The following is a 19694-nucleotide window of genomic DNA, read 5'->3' on the forward strand; positions in this document are numbered from 1 at the left end:
GGATATGCAGCTCCCCAAATGGCTCCTGGACTCTTCCATGTTCTTATTGTTAATGTTCTGAAAACAGTGAAAAAAGCATAAAAAAAAAGCTTTACCGATGTCCTCTTTTCAGCTCCAACAGCCAAAATCCAGTGTTCTTTGAGCTCGCGGAGACTCTTTACTTACCCCAAAATGCAGTGGGAATATGCAAATTAGCTCCTCAGGACTCCTCCCCTGGTTTACCGATGTCCTCTTTTCAGCTCCAACAGCCAAAATCCAGTGTTCTTTGAGCTCGCGGAGACTCTTCACTTACCCCAAAATGCAGTGGGAATATGCAAATTATCTCCTCAGGACTCCTCCCCTGGTTTACCGATGTCCTCTTTTCAGCTCCAACAGCCAAAATCCAGTGTTCTTTGAGCTCGCAGAGACTCTTCACTTACCCCAAAATGCAGTGGGAATATGCAAATTATCTCCTCAGGACTCCTCCCCTGGTTTACCGATATCCTCTTTTCAGCTCCAACAGCCAAAATCCAGTGTTCTTTGAGCTCGCAGAGACTCTTCACTTACCCCAAAATGCAGTGGGAATATGCAAATTATCTCCTCAGGACTCCTCCCCTGGTTTACCGATGTCTTCTTTTCAGCTCCAACAGCCAAAATCCAGTGTTCTTTGAGCTCGCGGAAACTCTTCACTTACCCCAAAATGCAGTGGGAATATGCAAATTATCTCCTCAGGACTCCTCCCCTGGTTTACCGATGTCCTCTTTTCAGCTCCAACAGCCAAAATCCAGTATATAAATATAAAGATATTCAATTGATATGGCAATGCGCATTAATAAATTGGGATACAACAATTTTGGGTTAAATATATATATATATCTAAAACTTCATATGTGGAATGTTTGAGTTGAACAGATCTGTGAATGTCAGAGTGAAGGTGACAGATGAGTAAATCAGCAGCTGCTAAGTGTGATTGATGTGACAGAGGCCTCGTATGTTTGTATGTTTGAAAAAAAAAATGTTTCTTTATGTGAATTCACAAAAATATATTTAATTCTGAGGAAATTATAATACATAATTAGGTATTACAGTGCCTACAAGTAGTATTCAACCCCCTGCAGATTTAGGTGGTTGACACATGCGGAATTAACTTGGCATTGTGACATTTGTACTGTAGATCAGCCTGGAAGTGGGAAATGCACTGCAGCAACTTTTTTTTTGTTTTTTTGTTTTTTTTTAAAACGTTAAAAGTTAATTCAGAGTGTCATTTATTATTCAACCCCTCAAACCACAAGAATTCTGTTTGTTCCCTCTAAAGTATTAAGAAGTAGTTCAGGCACCAAGAATAATGAGCTTCACATGTGTGGATTAAAGATCTCTTTTGCCAGCCTTTTCTGACTATTTAAGACCCTCCCCAAACTTGTGAACAGCACTCAGACATGGTCAACATATGAAAGACAAAAGAGCATTCCAAGGCCATCAGAGACAAGATCGTGGAGGGTCACAAGGCTGGCAAGGGGTACAAAAAACCCTTTCCAAGGAGTTGGGCCTACCTGTTCCACTGTTGGGAGCATCATCCGTAAGTGGAAGGCTTATGGAACTACTGTTAGCCTTCCACGGCCTGGACAGCCTTTGAAAGTGTCCTCCCGTGCCGAGGCCAGGCTTGTCCGAAGAGTCAAGGCTAACCTAAGGACAACAAGGAAGGAGCTCCGGGAAGATCTCATGGCAGTGGGGACATTGGTTTCAGTCAATACCATAAGTAACGTACGCCACCGCAATGGTCTCCGTTCCAGACGAGCCCGTAAGGTACCTTTACTTTCAAAGCGTCATGTCAAGGCTCATCTACAGTTTGCTCATGATCACTTGGAGGACTCTGAGACAGACTGGTTCAAGGTTCTATGGTCTGATGAGACCAAGATCGAGATCTTTGGTGCCAACCACACACGTGACGTTTGGAGACTGGATGGCACTGCATACGACCCCAAGAATACCATCCCTACAGTCAAGCATGGTGGTGGCAGCATCATGCTGTGGGGCTGTTTCTCTGCCAAGGGGCCTGGCCATCTGGTCCGCATCCATGGGAAGATGGATAGCACGGCCTACCTGGAGATTTTGGCCAAGAACCTCCGCTCCTCCATCAAGGATCTTAAGATGGATCGTAATTTCATCTTCCAACAAGACAACGACCCAAAGCACACAGCCAAGAAAACCAAGGCCTGGTTCAAGAGGGAAAAAGTCAAGGTGTTAGAGTGGCCTAGTCAGTCTCCTGACCTTAACCCAATTGAAAACTTGTGGAAGGAGCTCAAGAATAAAGTCCACATGAGACACCCAAAGAACCTAGATAACTTGGAGAAGATCTGCATGGAGGAGTGGGCCGAGATAACTCCACAGACCTGTGCCGGCCTGATCAGGTCTTATAAAAGACGATTATTAGCTGTAATTGCAAACAAGGGTTATTCCACAAAATATTAAACATAGAGGTTGAATAATAATTGACCCACACTTTTATGTTTAAAATTTAATAAAATTCAACTGAGCAACATAACTTTTTGGTTTGTAAGATTTATGCTTCTGTTCATAAAACCTACTCTCGTTTGCAGTTTGAAGGCTCTAACTTATTTGCATCTTATCAAACCAGCTAAATCTGCAGGGGGTTGAATACTACTTGTAGGCAATGTATCTACATATATATATTTCTATATTTCTTTAATAATTATTATTTCTTGATTTAACTAATAGTGGATAAGGGCAACCACACATCAAAATGGTTTACAAAGCAAATTTATATTTAGAATAATATTCCACATGATAATATTCTTGAATAACTATAATATTATTTTTAATGGTTACCTAAATAGGTACACACATCTCTTTAGTCAAATCTATGCTACTCATCGATATGAAATTTATGCACAATATTTCTAGAAGAATAATTATTTTTAATTTGGTTCTGATATATACATAAATTTTATAAAATAATATTTTTGGTATTAAGGGGGAAAATGTGTTTTTGATCCTGATTACATAATCACTTTTGATCAATACTTATTTTCCACACATTGTAATAAAGAAGAAATAATAAGAAGGTACTATGGTATAATTAAGAAGGGTATTACATGCAAAGTTGCATACTTTAATATTTTTTGGTGGTACAAGTTTATGACAAATATGAAATCATCCAGATAATGGAGATATAAGGGTATTTTTTATGGAGAATATAATTACTCTGCATTTGTCATAAAAATTTAAAGGCCTTATTTTTATTTTTATTCTTATTTTTACTCTTAATTTTATTTTTCATTTTTAAAATTTTATTCTTACTTTATACTTCTTATTTTTCTATTTTTTCATTTTTTAATTCTCATTTGATTTTATTTGAGTTCAATATCTCAATTGAGAAAACACATTCATATTTAATAAAGTAATGTCTAATACAAGAGTATTGCTTCATTAAAAATATATTGCTAAAGAAAAAAATGTTTACATTTTCTGAGTAAACACAACAATTCATTCATTCATTTATTCATTCATTCATTCATTCATACATTCATATATTTATTCATTTTGGTTCAGGAGTATACATTCTTTGATATTATTGGTTTAATAAAGATATAAAAACTTGTTTTTTCAAAATACACTGACACCTATGGGTTGGAAAAGGTAATTACACCTATGACATAAAAATGTTCTATCATATGGAGAACTTGATTGATAATGAATTATTATCTATTATTGTTTATTATTCCAAACATAATTTATTTTAATATTTTGATAATAATTAGATGGATATTACTGATTGCTATGGTACGCTGTGATATTATAGGTTAGGAAAAACTGCCAGATTTGGTATCAGATTAGGGAATGAAGACTTCAATCAAGACATCGCAATTATGAATTCTATCTTAATAAAGACTTTTAATTTTTATAAATCAAAGAGATTCTCAAAAGTTACAAGAAGAAGCAACTGATATCCGGACGTCTCAGAAGGTAACAGGTGTGACTGCTGAGTGTTATAATAGACTGTGTCCATTACATACAATACAATTCACACCACTGATCACCAGGACGGCAGAGGACGATGATCCTATATGTACTGTGTTGTGTTTAAGTTTCATCACGTTCCAGTGGTTTCTTATCACCTGCAACGCTTCAATGAAAGCTGGTGAACAGGTAATACCTGGCATATGTGTCCTGTATATACAGGACTGAGTACTGGTTATGGTGCTATATAAAGCAGGAAAGTGTCAAGTTAACCATTGCTTTAATGACCAAAGACGTCACATCTGTTCCAAAAGTGACACGAGACCAGTGTGGACACACGGAAGATTCCAAACACGATCCAACGTAAGTCCAGGTGACACTGCACAGATATTAAAGCTACATTTCATCCATGGACTTTATTTTCTTATCAACTGACACACATGATCTTTCTAATAAAGAGTACAGTTTATGGACTGTACAATATCTACATGCTGTAATTTATTTCAAAGGAGTTTTCATCTAAAGACTGTGTTATAAAAGAACCAAGAAGAAGACGAGACGACGACCCGATGACATCAGATGATGACGATTGAACCCGCGATTGCTTCAATTTAGATATAGGGAAGTATAATTATACATATTAAATGAATATTAGTCACGGCTTACCATAACATGAATTCAGATTATTATATAACAATAATCCGATATTGATACTATTATTACTATTATTATTAGGGAAATTTAATGATATTGCCAAGGAAGAAGGAAAGAAAAAATGATTGATGAATGTATCTTCTTTTGAGAAATTTCAGTTAAAGTCCTTTTATTCTCAAAAAAGAGGGAAATGCTAAATGGTTAATTATGGAAATTCATTTGGAATGTTAATCGATAATCATTTTTCTGAGTTCTATGCCTCAGCCATCGTGTCTAGTTGACATGCGCTATTTGTGTGTGTATTTTTGGTTCACTACCATATGTAGAACAGGTGTCCATACGACTGGCTATAAAAGCCCATGGTACAGAAAGGGGGGGCTCTTTTGCTGTGCCCACCCCACAAGACACAGAATCTTCATGCTGAGAAGCAGATGACATGTAGGCCTGGACACATGCTGGACAAAGACATGATTTACCAGCCAGGATCCAAGGAAAAATGAGTGAATCTCAACAATTAATCTAATTATGGACAAATGGACAATTACTTTATAACTAATTATTGTATGTACCTGCTGCAATCTGATTCTTTTTAATGGACAATCCAAGAATAAATAGATACATTTTTTTATAAGAATATCGTGATATTGATACTTTGAGAAGTCCTCAGTAGAAAAAAATAATACAGGAAGAGTATTATTTTACAGTCTCCCATCCAAGTACTAACCAGGCCTGACCCTGCTTAGCTTCCAAGATCAGATGAGATCGGACGTGTTCAGGGTGGTGTGGCCGTGGGCAGAGACAAGCCTCTCACTTGCTGCTTTTCTACTTTGACGTCTGGCTGCCGGCTGCCCTTTCCAGTGCTCAGCAAGACCAGGTCCTTTTGTGCTTTCCCTTCTCTTCAATTTTTTTGCTGGCTTCCTTAAAAGGTCTTGTAGACACAACGCCCCACTCAGAGCCACTGAGCTCACTGATCGGCTGCAGCGCTGTCGACGGAACGTCAGCTTCACGGCCAATGCCACAGGCCGGGAGCAGAGGCGAGACTCACCGGTAGACCCGGGTAGGGTGAGTAGAGCGCGGTTAGTTGCTTTCTAATAGGCTGCAGCCGGGGATTAACTTTTAATGAAAGGGAACAATCCCTTTGACTGTCTGCAGCGCGCCACACCTAGGAAGCGCACTCTCACACACAAGCCAGCATGCACACGTGCTCGCACGTGACAACACCCCCTATATGCCCCTACAACCTCTCCGTCACCATGCGTCAGACTCTCCTGCCTGTTTTATGATTTCAGGGCCCTAGCAGGAATCACCCCCCCACTCCCCAATTCCTTCCGCACCTTCCTTGCCTTCCTTGCACTGAGGTTAGCTCTTTGTCAGCCGTCTGGCTTGGTTACACAAGCTTCTTTGCAGAGAAACAGGTTACTTCTGCTGGCCCTCGCTAGGCGACCGGCATCCAAAACCTTCCCTGGGCACCTGCTGAAAGCCTGGCCCCTTCACGGCCCCGGGTGCTTTTAACGCCATCATTTCCACACGGCGAGCTGCGGAGTCAATAAGCATTCCTAGCCGTGGCAAGGAGCTCGGTGTCAGGCCTGCGTGAAGGCGGCGGGGTAGCGTACTTAACTGCCAACTGGCTCAGAGGCCTTGGGGCTTCCATCATCTAAGTTACTTTGGGTCGGTGTCCGGCAAGGCGCCATTCCATGCTAGCCGAGCTGGGCAGTAGGTAAAAATATCATCAAAATAGTCTACAGCACCCGGTATTCCCAGGAGGTCTCCCATCCAAGTACTGTTCGAGCCCAGCCCTGCTTTGCTTCTGAGATCAGATGAGATCAGGCGTATCCAAGGTGGTATGGCCAGTAGAAGCTGCTCATTCCATCGCCCGGCCAGCCTTTCTCAGGATCGCTTGGTGGCGAGCAATCTGGCCGTGACGGGGCGGGCTCCGAAGGGTCCATGCAAAGTCTGTGCCGTCCCTACAGGTGTGGTTTGTTTAGCAGTGATTCACCCGCCGCATCAGGTGTCTTCAAAAATGGCTCGGCGCAGGGTCTCCTGCAGGCTAAACCCTTCATCGCGGTAATGTGACAGAAAGAGCAAGCTGGACCCGTAACTTGGGGGCGGAGCGAGACGTCCAGGGGTGAATGAAGGAAGAGGGTGAGATGGTTGCCAGTGACTTTGAGCTGCTCTTCAGGGGGGAGGGTCGTGTTGCCTGCAAAGGTCTTCTGCTTGGGGTTACCGGTGGTTGCCTCTAGCCACGGGGGAGACGCTGGTCCTGGTGAAAAGGAGCCTAGTATTAAAAGAAAAGAAGCAACAATGCTGGAGGCCCACGGTGATCAGAAGGATGCTGGTATTTTGCAGAGATGAAATAACGCAAGAGAGAAAGCAAATGAAAAAAAGAAAAGAGAATGAATGTGTGCACTTGTGAAAGGGAATGGAAAAAAGGCATAGAAGAGAGTGCCCCCTGCTGGTGGAAGGAAGGAAAAAGCAAAAGCCTACAGCACCTGGTATTCCCAGGTGGTCTCCCATCCAAGTACTAACCAGGCCCAACCCTGCTTAGCTTTTGAGATCAGACGAGATTGGGTGTGTTCATGGTGGTGTGGCCGTAGGCAGAGATTAGCCTCTCACTTGCTGCTTTTCTACTTTGACGTCTGGCTGCCGGCTGCCCTTTCCAGTGCTCAGCAAGACCAGGTCCTTTTGTGCTTTCCCTTCTCTTCAATTTTTTTGCTGGCTTCCTTAAAAGGTCTTGTAGATACAACGCCCCACTCAGAGCCGCTGAGCTCACTGATCGGCTGCAGCGCTGTCGACGGAACGTCAGCTTCACGGCCAATGCCACAGGCCGGGAACAGAGGCGAGACTCACCGGTAGACCCGGGTAGGGTGAGTAGAGCGCGGTTAGTTGCTTTCTAATAGGCGGCAGCCGGGGATTAACTTTTAATGAAAGGGAACAATCCCTTTGACTGTCTGCAGCGCGCCACACCTAGGAAGCGCACTCTCACACACAAGCCAGCATGCACACGTGCTCGCACGTGACAACACCCCCTATCTGCCCCTACAACCTCTCTGTCACCATGTGTGTCAGCCTGGCCTGGATGCCACAAAATGTATTAAAGCTGTGTCTGAGAGCAAGGGGGAGGTTCTCTTGTCAGGAGAACATTAGCATGCAATGCCTCCTGTCTCAGGCCAGTAGGGGGAGCAGGCTGCCCCTATAAAAGCTGGTGCTGGGGGCAGGGTTAGAGAGAACTTGATTGCCTGTCTCAGCTCTGAGACGTGTCCCAGAGTGGAGCAGGGACAGAAAGTTGATTGCACCTAAGAGGAAGTGTGGCAGGAGAAGAGCCACAAGCCAGAGACAAGAGGCGAAGAGAGCCTGTCTTGGCAGAGAAAAGACTTTATTTTACCAGACTTTGGTGTCTGAGGCTGGAAGGATTCCACATCCCCCAGCAGAGAACCAGTCCGCAAGGGACTGTACATTCCTTGGCCTAAGAAGCCTGGAGGCCCTGCCACAACCGAAGGGACCAGTAAAGCCGTACAAGGCTGGGAGCAGAAAGGAACCCACGTCGCAGGCCATATGTCACGGGTGTGTTGCCACGAAGATCGTCACGAGTACACAGCCTGACTTCTCGCAGCTGACTTGTTGGTGCTTTGTGTTTCTCGGCAGTGAGGGAGTTAATTCTCTCTCTCTCTCTGGGCTAGATGAGGTCCAGCCTCGCCCAGCTGCAATCAATACTTCTGTAGTGAGACTCCTTCATATACCTGCTGGTCTGTTTGGGAGGTGTCGGTGAAAGCATTTCATTCAGACTGACAGAGCGGATCGTGGTGTTTGGAGTTGCTGAGATAAGTGTATTTGGAAGTGTTTTTTCCCTTTCCTCGCTTTATCATTTATCTCCTTTCCCGTTGGTTTTCCCTCTGCTGTAGTTGAGTAGTTGTTTGTATGCAAGGTGGTTTTGGTTTTTCCCTTGTACTGTCTCGTTCGTCTAAATACTGTGTTTGGGCATATTATTTCTTGTTCCCTTTGGTTGTGATCGGGGTCCTTCTCAGGACTAGATTACTGAGGTGCAGGGATCTTCAGGAGGTAGGGGTTACGCTGGCGGCCTGGACCTCTGTACCTTTAACAGTACCTCCAGGTTGAGGGATTAGTCAGGGCCCCAGCTTAGGGTCAGCTTAGGCCCCCTACCTCCAGTATACAGAGACAGCGTGACACCATACAGGCGAGAATACACGGAAAGCTCGGAAACGTGGGCTGTTACCCTATCAGGAGGAGATAGCCAGAAGGAGCGCAGAAAGCACGGTAGGCCTACACCCTCACCCTGACCAGGGCCAATTTCCCCGTTGCTTTCAGACGTCCAGGTCCCCTCCTAGCCGGGACTGTTTATGGGTCAGTTTACCTGTTGTAGTAAAGACCCTGGACTGCAACTTGTTGTCTGTGTGCTCCTTGCTCCTCCCGCACTATCAGCACTGGGATTCTCACTACCATCACTCCCACCATCCATTATACTGCCCTGGGGCCGCACTCTTCCCGTGGGGAGTCACACTACCCTAGCTGCACACCTCATCAGCCCCAGCGGTCTGCATGCAGCGGCGGTTCCTAATAACCGCAATCCACGGGTGGCGTAGTCAGACATTATCAGCAGAACGTAGCAGACTACCATTGGCCTGACCACCCTGAGCCACGGAACCGGGTCTCCACTACTACCCCCATCGTCTCCCTATTGCCCGGATCCGAGTGCCCCACGGCCCAAGGGGCGAGTCAGCTTTGGAGTAGTCGGCAGGATTTCGTGCCCGCAACCACCGGGTACTGCGTGCCTGAAAAAGACTTTTGTAAACTTACCTGTGGCGAAGTTTCCCGCCATCCGGAGCCGATTCCCGCCATCGGACGCCATCTTGGACCGTTTCCCGCCGTCTTCTGCCTTCTTCCCGCCATCCGCAGCTGCTTCCCGCCATCGGACGCCATCTTCAGGACGCCGCGCGGGAAGAAGAGGGGCGTGGACGTCAAAACCGCGCGAGATCCGAAGCTCCGCCCCACGCTCCGACGCTGCGCAAGGTCCTGGAAGGGAGAGAGAGCGACGCTGACGTCATCAGGACGCGACGCCAGGTCCTCGTCCATAGCAGCAGCAGCGGAGCCGCGGCCTACAGAAGAGGATCGCCGGAAGGTAGGCCACGCTTAACTAGGGGGGAGGAAGATGTCAGACACAGAGGCACCCTCTACCACCAAAGCAGCTGCAGCAGCAGTGATGCCCTTTTCCCTGCCCTACATCCCTGGAGCGGCCTGGCTGCCCAAATACTCAGGGGAGCCCCATGCCCTAACTGACTTTAAGGAAAGGCTATACAGTTTGTTCCAGGTTTACCCCCTGACAGAGGAGCAGAAGGTCAGCATATTGACAGGGCAGTTAACTGGCGCAGCCCAAAGGGAGGTAAAATCATGGCCCACTGAGGAGAAAAGGACTGTGAAGGGTATCCTGGCCCGGCTGCGGGGTACCTTTGATACACGTACCTCCGCTGAGATTAAAATGAGGTTCTATGGATGTAGGCAGCGGGCACAGGACAGCATCAGAGACTATGCCCTAAATCTGCAGGAAGCCTTGAGGGCTATTCAACAAACTGACCCTGGCAGTGTGCAGGAAACCGATAAGCTGCTAACAGAACAATTCATAGAAAGTCTGCTGTCTAGCGCCCACAGGGCCCAACTGCGCCTCATGTTCTTTCAGAACCCCGACCTGACCTTTGCCCAATTTATGGACAGGGCCATAAGGGTGCTCCGTGAATCTGCAACCAGTGGCGCTATAAACCCCCGGCGCCCTGCTATCACCTACCACCAGGAGGCGGCACCCTCCTCTATGGACTCCGTGGAGGCTGATGCACAGGCCCTGAACCAAGCCCCGTCGAAAGGCCTGCACCACCAAGTCCAGGAGCTAACCAGGAGCGTCGCGGCGTTGACCAGAACCGTCCAGGCGTTGCAAGTGGACCCGTCAAGACCCATCGAGCTGGCTTCAAGTCCGGAGGATGTCCCGTGGTGTCGACAGAGGAGGATCCCGTCGTTCCGAGGGAGGCCCACAGACCGCTACGCAGAGGATGGACAGCCCATTTGCCGTCGATGCAACCAGCCCGGACACATTTCCAGGTACTGTAATTTAAACGGGTCCAACCTGGGGCAGAGGGCCGACCCCCAGGCATAAGATCACCAGGCCCTTATAATTGGCGTGATAAGTACGTTGGGGGGCACCCGGTTTTACCCGTGGTGCTGGACGGTATCCCCATGAGCGCCTTGCTGGATACTGGGTCGCAAGTAACCACAATCCCTTATGTACTTTTTAAGCAGTATTGGACTGATGCTGATATCACACGGTATCCAGACAGTAACTTGAGCATCATCGCCAGTAATGGCTTACCCGTGCCGCAGATGGGGTTCAAGGAGATGACCATTAAAATTGGTAAAGTTTAACTGCCGCCACAGGGAGTGATTATTGTGGACATTGACCGTCATGAAAGTCACCCTAAAATAACTGTGGGTACTAACATAATTGAAAATTGTCTTTCAGAGGTAATTGTAATTCTACAACAGGTGGCGGTGAATGCTAGTTCCAGCCAACAGAGGGTCCTCAACAAGGAGATAAAAGCCCTGATGAGACGGCAGCAGGTAGAACTGTCTGGTGGTGAGATCGGTAGCGTAAGACTGAGTGACCCATTCCCCATTTCAATGCCTCCCAAAAGTGAAATGATGATCTGGTGTCGGACTGCAATCGGGTTGAGAGGTAGAGACTACCAAGCCATGGTAGAACCCGTGTACTCAGACAGCAGGCCCACCATTTTGACAGCCCGGGGGGTGGTTGATGTCCGTCATGGGAGGGTGCCCGTCCGCATCCTCAACATTGGGGAGAGGGAAGTACACTTACCCAGGTACGCTACACTCGCCAAACTGTTTGTTGTCGAACACCAAGCTATCAGGGCCGTGGAACCCTTGCCTCCATCTCCTCAGGCGGAGGGTAAAGGCTCCCAGAAACAAAAGGAGGACTGGTGCCAGAAACTCCATGTGGGTGCTGACTCCACTCCCCTGCACCAAAAACGAGGAGTCTACCGGGTGGTACAGGAGTACGAGAGAGTCTTTAGTAAGCACCCGCTGGACTTCGGCAGAGTAAAGGGGATAGAACACCACATCCCGACAGGGAGCCACCCACCAATAAAAGAGAGACACAGGCCTGTACCCCCTGCACATTATCAGAACGCCAAGGGCATGCTAAGAGAGATGAAGGAAGCTGGGGTCATTAGAGATAGCTGTAGCCCCTGGGCAGCCCCCTTGGTTCTGGTGAAAAAGAAAGACGGCACCATGAGAATGTGCGTGGACTATAGACAAATCAACCGTATCACCCACAAAGACGCATACCCACTGCCTAGAATAGAGGAGTCTTTAGCCGCACTAAAATCTGCTAACTTCTTTTCTACTTTGGACATTGCTAGCGGGTACTGGCAGGTTCTTGTGGCAGAGGCTGACAAGAAGAAGACCGCCTTCACCACCCCGATGGGACTGAGCGAGTTCAACTGTATGCCTTTCGGGCTCTGCAACGCACCAGGGACCTTCCAGCGGCTGATGGAATGCTGTCTAGGGCACCGAAACTTCGAGACGGTCCTCCTTTACCTGGACGACGTGATCGTCTATTCGAAGACCTACGAGGACCATCTAAAGCACCTGGCCGAGGTGTTCGAAGCCCTGGCAGGCTATGGCCTGAACGTGAAACCATGGAAGTGTCACCTGCTGAAACCAAAGGTCCAGTACCTAGGGCACGTGGTAAGCGCGGAAGGAGTGGCCCCCAACCCTGACAAAGTCACGGCAATCAAGAGCTGGCCAAGCCCCTCGAACATCAAAGAGGTGAGACAGTTTCTCGGGTTGGTAGGCTACTACCGAAGGTTCATCCCCGGGTTCACTAAGATGGCAGCTCCTATGCAGGACCTCCTGATCGGACAGTCTAAGTCCCGAAGTCAAAAGCCACCCTTCAAGTGGGATAAACCAGAAGAGGAGTCCTTCCACCAGCTAAAGATGGCCCTCACGGGGGATGAGATCCTGGCTTACCCTGATTACGGCCAGCCTTTCATTCTCCACACAGATGTCAGTAATGTGGGACTGGGAGCCGTACTGTCCCAAAACCAACAGGGCAGAGAACGGGTGATCGCATACGCCAGTCGGAAGCTGAGGCCCACCGAGAGGAACCCGGAGAATTACAGCTCCTTCAAGCTAGAATTCTTGGCGGTGGTGTGGGCCGTGACGGAACGCTTCAAGCATTACCTGGCCTCCGCAAAGTTCACCATATACACGGACAACAACCCGTTGACACACCTGGACAATGCAAGACTGGGTGCCCTGGAACAGCGGTGGATGGCCCGTCTCTCCAACTATGACTTCGTGATCAAGTACCGGGCAGGCAAAAAAAACGCCAACGCGGACACCCTATCAAGAATGCCTCACTTACCTGAAGGTGACGAAGACCCAGAAGAGCTGGAGGAGGTAGAACTCCCCGCGTTTCACCGGTATGGAGCCGCTCAACACTCTCACCGCGTGAAGGAGGAGGATCTAACAACTGTGATGATGAATCCCCTACCTCACCACAGCTGGGCTGAGACCCAAGATAGTGACCCTGCAGTCCGCCTGGTGAAAGATCTGCTGACCCGGGAAGACGCCCGCCTAGATCCAGATGCCCCAGAGGAAGCCAAGCAGCTATGGAAGGAGAAGAGCAAGCTGTTCCTCTACGAAGGCAAGTTGTGCAAAAGGATTGTCAACCACCGGACGCACGAGCTGACCTGGCAAGTCGTGGTCCCAAGGCGAGATGCAGCTATGGTCCTGGGGGCTTTTCATGACAGAGCGGGACACTTCGGTTGGAAGAAACTGGAGTTCCTACTAAGAGGAAGGTTCTTTTGGGTCGGCATGAGAGGAGCTGTAGAAAAATGGTGCAGAGACTGTGGCCCTTGTCACCTGAGGAGGAAGGACCGCACCAGCCAGAAGACACCCTTGAGGCCCATCGTCACCACGCAGCCTCTTGAGCTGGTAGCTCTGGACCATGTCAAATTGGCTCCCAGCCGGTCAGGATACATCTATGCCCTGACAATCGTGGACCACTATTCCCGTTTTCTAGTGGTGGTCCCGGTAAAGGACTTGACAGCCCAAACAGCGGCCAGAGCCTTCCAGCAATACTTCTGCCGTCCACACGGGTATCCGGAACAGGTCCTGACAGACCAGGGTCCAGCGTTCGAGGCTGAAATCTTCCAGGAGTTCTGCAACCTCTATGGCTGTAAGAAAATTCGGACAACGCCTTACCATCCACAAACCAACGGGATGTGTGAGAAGATGAACAATATAGTCATTGATCTCCTGAAGACGTTGCCCCTGGAGGAACGCAGCCTGTGGCCAGAAAAACTGCCGGACCTGATAGACCTATACAACAATATCCCGGTGAATGCTACCAACTGCACCCCGGCTTACCTGATGCGAGCCAGACCGGGTAAGCTGCCCGTAGACCTGGAGATGGGAGTCCTAATACCTGAGGACACCTCCCCGGATGCGGACTGGGATACGGAAAGGCAACTGCAGTACAAGAAGGTACAGGAGAGTGTGGAGAAGAGCCTGGCCCAGGTGAGAGAGAAGCAAGAAAGACTCTTCAATCAACACGCCCCTGCTGGTCCCCTAGAACCTGGTGAGCAAGTCCTAAAGCGAAAAAGAAGGCTACATAAGTTGGACGACCAGTGGGAAAGGGAACCCTACACCGTACTGCAGTCTGACCACGACAACCCAAAGGTGTGCGTAATCACCAAGGACGGAGGAGAAACCACTAGTGTCGTCTCCAGAGACCACCTCAAAAGGTGCCCCGAGCAACTCCGTAGTGCAGAAGAGGATCAGAGTGACCTTGAACCCGCAGAGGACAAGGAAGAAATGATCAGCACCATTCTTGGAGAGCTCCCTCAGTCCTGGACTCGCATAAATGATGCCATAGTGGTACCCGTCCTGCATTTCCTGCAACCGGCCCAGCAACAACCAACACCAGAGCCGGAAGGTGAAGAGGAGCCAGCAGCCAGCAGTTCCAGAGGCAGAAGAGCCTGTACCAGCAGCCCAGGAGAGTCAACCCTCTGCTGACAGTGAGCCTGCCATGCCTGCGGTAAGCCAAAGACCCCGCAGACAGCTGCCTGCCCTACCTGTACACCCAGCTGGTAGCTGTACCCCTAACGCTAGTGGGGAAAGCCAGGTTGGTCCACCACCAGACAGTGGGTTAAGGAGGTCAACCAGGAGCACAAAGAGGCAGATACCCGCTCGCTGGAGAATATAGAGTGTACTAAGATTGTAAATAACCCTGTTGCCAAATGTTGAAATGTTTGCCAAGTTAAATGCATGTTTATTAATAGTGTGTTTCAGTTTCTTGCAGCTACCGTAAGGACTCACAGGTTATGGACTTTTTATAACCGGGACCTTGTATGGACTGCATTCTGAGCCTAACCCAGGAATGAACTAAGACTGTGAAGGACTTGGGGTAGGACAGACCCCCACCTGGTTAAGGCTCCCGTTGTATTGGTGATATGGACACCCGGTCACAGGCCACACTGTGACCTTAAGAACTCAATTTGTGCGTCGTCTGTCTATTAATGTTTTATTGTTATGCATATTGTCTTTGTTTATTGTTTAGTCCCGGAGTACTAAATTTCACTAGGGGGGAATGTGTCACCCTGGCCTGGATGCCACAAAATGTATTAAAGCTGTGTCTGAGAGCAAGGGGGGGGTTCTCTGGTCAGGGGAACATTAGCATGCAATGCCTCCTGTCTCAGGCCAGTAGGGGGAGCAGGCTGCCCCTATAAAAGCTGGTGCTGGGGGCAGGGTTAGAGAGAACTGGATTGCTTGTCTCAGCTCTGAGACGTGTCCCAGAGTGGAGCAGGGACAGAAAGTTGATTGCACCTAAGAGTAAGTGTGGCAGGAGGAGAGCCACAAGCCAGAGACAAGAGGCGAAGAGAGCCTGTCTTGGCAGAGAAAAGACTTAATTTTACCAGACTTTGGTGTCTGAGGCTGGAAGGATTCCACATCCCCCAGCAGAGAACCAGTCCGCAAGGGACTGTACATTCCTTGGCCTAAGAAGCCTGGAGGCCCTGCCACAACTGAAGGGACCAGTAAAGCCGTACAAGGCTGGGAGCAGAAAGGAACCCACGTCGCAGGCCATACAGGCGAGAATACACGGAAAGCTCGGAAACGTGGGCTGTTACCCTATCAGGAGGAGATAGCCAGAAGGAGCGCAGAAAGAACGGTAGGCCTACACCCTCACCCTGACCAGGGCCAATTCCCCCGTTGGTCTCAGACGTCCAGGTCCCCTCCTAGCCGGGACTGTTTATGGGTCAGTTTACCTGTTGTAGTAAAGACCCTGGACTGCAACTTGTTGTCTGTGTGCTCCTTGCTCCTCCCGCACTATCAGCACTGGGATTCTCACTACCATCACTCCCACCATCCATTATACTGCCCTGGGGCCGCACTCTTCCCGTGGGGAGTCACACTACCCTAGCTGCACACCTCATCAGCCCCAGCGGTCTGCATGCAGCAGCGGTTCCTAATAACCGCAATCCACGGGTGGCGTAGTCAGACATTATTAGCAGAACGTAGCAGACTACCATTGGCCTGACCACCCTGAGCCACGGAACCGGGTCGCCACTACTACCCCCATCGTCTCCCTATTGCCCGGATCCGAGTGCCCCACGGCCCAGGGGGCGAGTCACATGCATCAGACTCTCCTGCCTGTTTTATGATTTCAGGGCCCTATCAAGAATCACCCCTCCCCCTCCCCAATTCCTTCCGCACCTTCCTTGCCTTCCTTGCACTGAGGTTAGCTCTTTGGCAGCCGTCTGGCTTGGTTACACAAGCTTCTTTGCAGAGATACATGTTACTTCTGCTGGCCCTCGCTAGGCGGCCGGCATCCAAAACCTTCCCTGGGCACCTGCTGAAAGCCTGGCCCATTCACGGCCCCGGGTGCTTTTAACGCCATCATTTCCACACGGCGAGCTGCGGAGTCAATAAGCACTCCTAGCCGTGACAAGGAGCTCGGTGTCAGGCCTGCTTGAAGGCGGCGGGGTAGCGTACTTAGCTGCCAACTGGCTCAGAGGCCTTGGGGCTTCCATCATCTAAGTTACTTAAGGTCAGTGTCCGGCAAGGCGCCGTTCCATGCTAGCCGAGCTGGGCAGTAGGGCAAAACGTCATCAAAATGGTCTACAGCACCCGGTGTTCCCAGGAGGTCTCCCATCCAAGTACTGTCTGAGCCCAGCCCTGCTTTGCTCCCAAGATCAGACGAGATCGGGCGTATTCAAGGTGGTATGGCCAGTAGACGCTACTCGATCCATCGCCCGGCCAGCCTTTCTCAGGATCGCTTGGTGGCGAGCAATCTGGCCCTAACGGGGCAGGCTCCAAAGGCTCCATGCAAAGTCTGTGCCGTCCCTACAGGTGTGGTTTGTTTAGCAGTTATTCACCCGCCGCATCAGGTGTCTTCAAAAATGTATCGGCGCAGGGTCTCCTGCAGGCTAAACCCTTCATCACGGTAATGTGACAGAAAGAGCAAGCTGGACCCGTAACTTGGGGGCGGAGCGAGACGTCCAGGGGTGAATGAAGGAAGAGGGTGAGATGGTTGCCAGTGACTTTGAGCTGCTCTTCAGGGGGGAGGGTCATGTTGCCTGCAAAGGTCTTCTGCTTGGGGTTACCGGTGGTTGCCTCCAGCCACGCGGGAGACGCTTGTCCTGGTGAAAAGGAGCCTAGTATTAAAAGTAAAGAAGCAACAATGCTGGAGGCCCACGGTGAGCAGAAGGATGCTGGTATTTTGCAGAGATGAAATAGCGCAAGAGAGAAAGCAAATGAAAAATAGAAAACAGAATGAATGTGTGCACTTGTGAAAGGGAATGGAAAAAAGGCATAGAAGAGAGTGCCCCCTGCTGGTGGAAGGAAGGAAAAAGCAAAAGCCTACAGCACCTGGCATTCCCAGGCGGTCTCTGTTAAATGGTTAATTATGGATATTCATTTGGAATGTTAATCGATAATCATTTTTCTGAGTTCTATGCTTCAGCCATCGTGTCTAGTTGACATGCGCTATTTGTGTGTGTATTTTTGGTTCACTACCATATGTAGAACAGGTGTCCATACGACTGGCTATAAAAGCCCATGGTACAGAAAGGGGGGGCTCTTTTGCTCTGCCCACCCCACCAGACACAGAATCTTCATGCTGAGAAGCAGATGACATGTAGGCCTGGACACATGCTGGACAAAGACATGATTTACCAGCCAGGATCCAAGGAAAGATGGGTGAATCTCAACAATTAAGCTAATTATGGACAAATGGACAATTACTTTATAACTAATTATTGTATGTACCTGCTGCAATCTGATTCTTTTTAATGGACAATCCAAGAATAAATAGATACATTTTTTATAAGAATATAGTGATATTGATACTTTGAGAAGTCCTCAGTAGAAAAAAATAATACAGGAAGAGTATTATTTTACAATGGTGAGCCAGCCAGTCCTGTTTTTTGTTTTTTAAATTAAGTAAGTGAATTTCTTCCGTGAACAAGGGGGAAGTCCTGACGAGCTGAACAGCTGTTGTTCACGTGTCAGTAAATTCACTAGTTTGTCACGAGAAGCAGAAAGGAACTACAGACTGAGGAAAGACAGGAAGCAGAGGTACTAACAAGGAACAGAATCACACAGGAAAAGAATCAGACGAACTGAAGACAGGACGTGCTGATAAAGGGAAGCCAAGGAATCTTAAGGTAAGCAAAATATGGATATAATTTCTTCTTTTGCTAACAAAGTAATATTAATTTCAAAGTTAATGTAGGAGATGACATAGAAGTTTTGTGGCTCAGTTTATACAAAGAATGTGAATTGCAGAATTTACAGTTAACTTCTAAATTGGTAAATAGAGACAAACAGAAATTGAGAAATATTCTACATTTGGTAGATTTTTTTCATAGTCTTGTGTTAGAGATTTCTAAGCAGGAAAATAGTGTAGAAGTGTCAGACGGTGATACTGATTCTGACTGTAATGTGGAAAATGAACAAGAAGTAAGACACGTGTCTGTAACTGAAGGTGACCTTGGGTCTGACCAAGAGACGGACATACAGAAACCTGACATGGGAGGAGACATGACTGACATACGAGAAACCGATATACTAGGTGATGTGGGAGGAGACGTGAGTGACGTAGGAGGAACGGACGTACAAGAGCCACTAAAAATATCAGAGAATTCTGGAATTACCCAGGCTCAACTCCAAATTAAAATGAGGAAAAATTTGCTGAAATTATACAAAATCATGCCAAAATATGATGTCAAAATCCATGCCTGTAGAAATTCAGAGACATTTGAGAGCTTCTCTGATAAGTTTGACTTATCCAATGAGGAGAGGAATCAATTATTTAAAATATGGATTCCTGTGACATTGTCCAGACGTTTACATTTAATGCCCTGTGAAAATGACTCTCCTAATGGATGGGAAAATTATTCGGACAGATTAAGATATTTGATTTATTGTGTCACAAAGGATTTTCCCAACATAGAAGATCTGCAGAAACTAAGGATTGGTAGGAAGGAATGTACATATACATTCATGTCCATATTTGAACGGTTGTACAAAGTTCTCATCAAAAATGGAAAAGTACAACATATGATAACAACTTTTGTACAAAAATTAAAATTCCTAAATTCAGTTTCCCAAGTTATGGCATCACAGAAAAATTAATTATTTGAATGTGCGCAGATGCTGGATTTTGTTAGAAAACATGAGAATCGTGAAAAGAAAATAAATCAAGCTAAATTTATAAAACCAGGAAAGGTAAAATCTTACCAAAAGCCAATATCAAACTCTCCTAGACTGAGTCATCCCCATAGTGAACTCTATCAAATACGCAGAAGATTTCATATATGTTACAAGCCATATCAGCCAGTGCAAAGATCCATCTCTCCACAGAATGAGTTAATTCTCAGTCAGAACTGTGATTCTCTAAAAAGGAAAATGGCTGAAACTGATGGACAGAGACAGGTGAGACGACCAACTCACAGTGACGTCATGGAATGTGGACAGAAGAACAGGCAGTTCTCTGAGGT

General features: G+C 47.7%; 2 non-coding genes and 1 pseudogene across 2 annotated transcripts; all 3 read right to left on the bottom strand.

The window, feature by feature from the left end:
* Positions 1–6347: 6347 nt before the first annotated feature.
* Positions 6348–6467, bottom strand: LOC141267135 (5S ribosomal RNA). The gene has a single exon (XR_012321149.1). It is a non-coding gene; the product is annotated as a 5S ribosomal RNA (ribosomal RNA).
* Positions 6468–7088: 621 nt separating this feature from the next.
* Positions 7089–7207, bottom strand: LOC141266816 (5S ribosomal RNA). The gene has a single exon (XR_012320838.1). It is a non-coding gene; the product is annotated as a 5S ribosomal RNA (ribosomal RNA).
* Positions 7208–16809: 9602 nt separating this feature from the next.
* On the bottom strand, positions 16810–16929 carry LOC141268345 (5S ribosomal RNA; annotated as a pseudogene).
* Between the last annotated feature and the right edge of the window lie 2765 nt (positions 16930–19694).

The sequence above is a fragment of the Phyllobates terribilis genome, unplaced genomic scaffold (genome assembly GCF_046119375.1).
Source record: "Phyllobates terribilis strain yellow unplaced genomic scaffold, ASM4611937v1 Scaffold_4__5_contigs__length_816908805, whole genome shotgun sequence".
NCBI classification, from domain to species: domain Eukaryota; kingdom Metazoa; phylum Chordata; class Amphibia; order Anura; family Dendrobatidae; genus Phyllobates; species Phyllobates terribilis.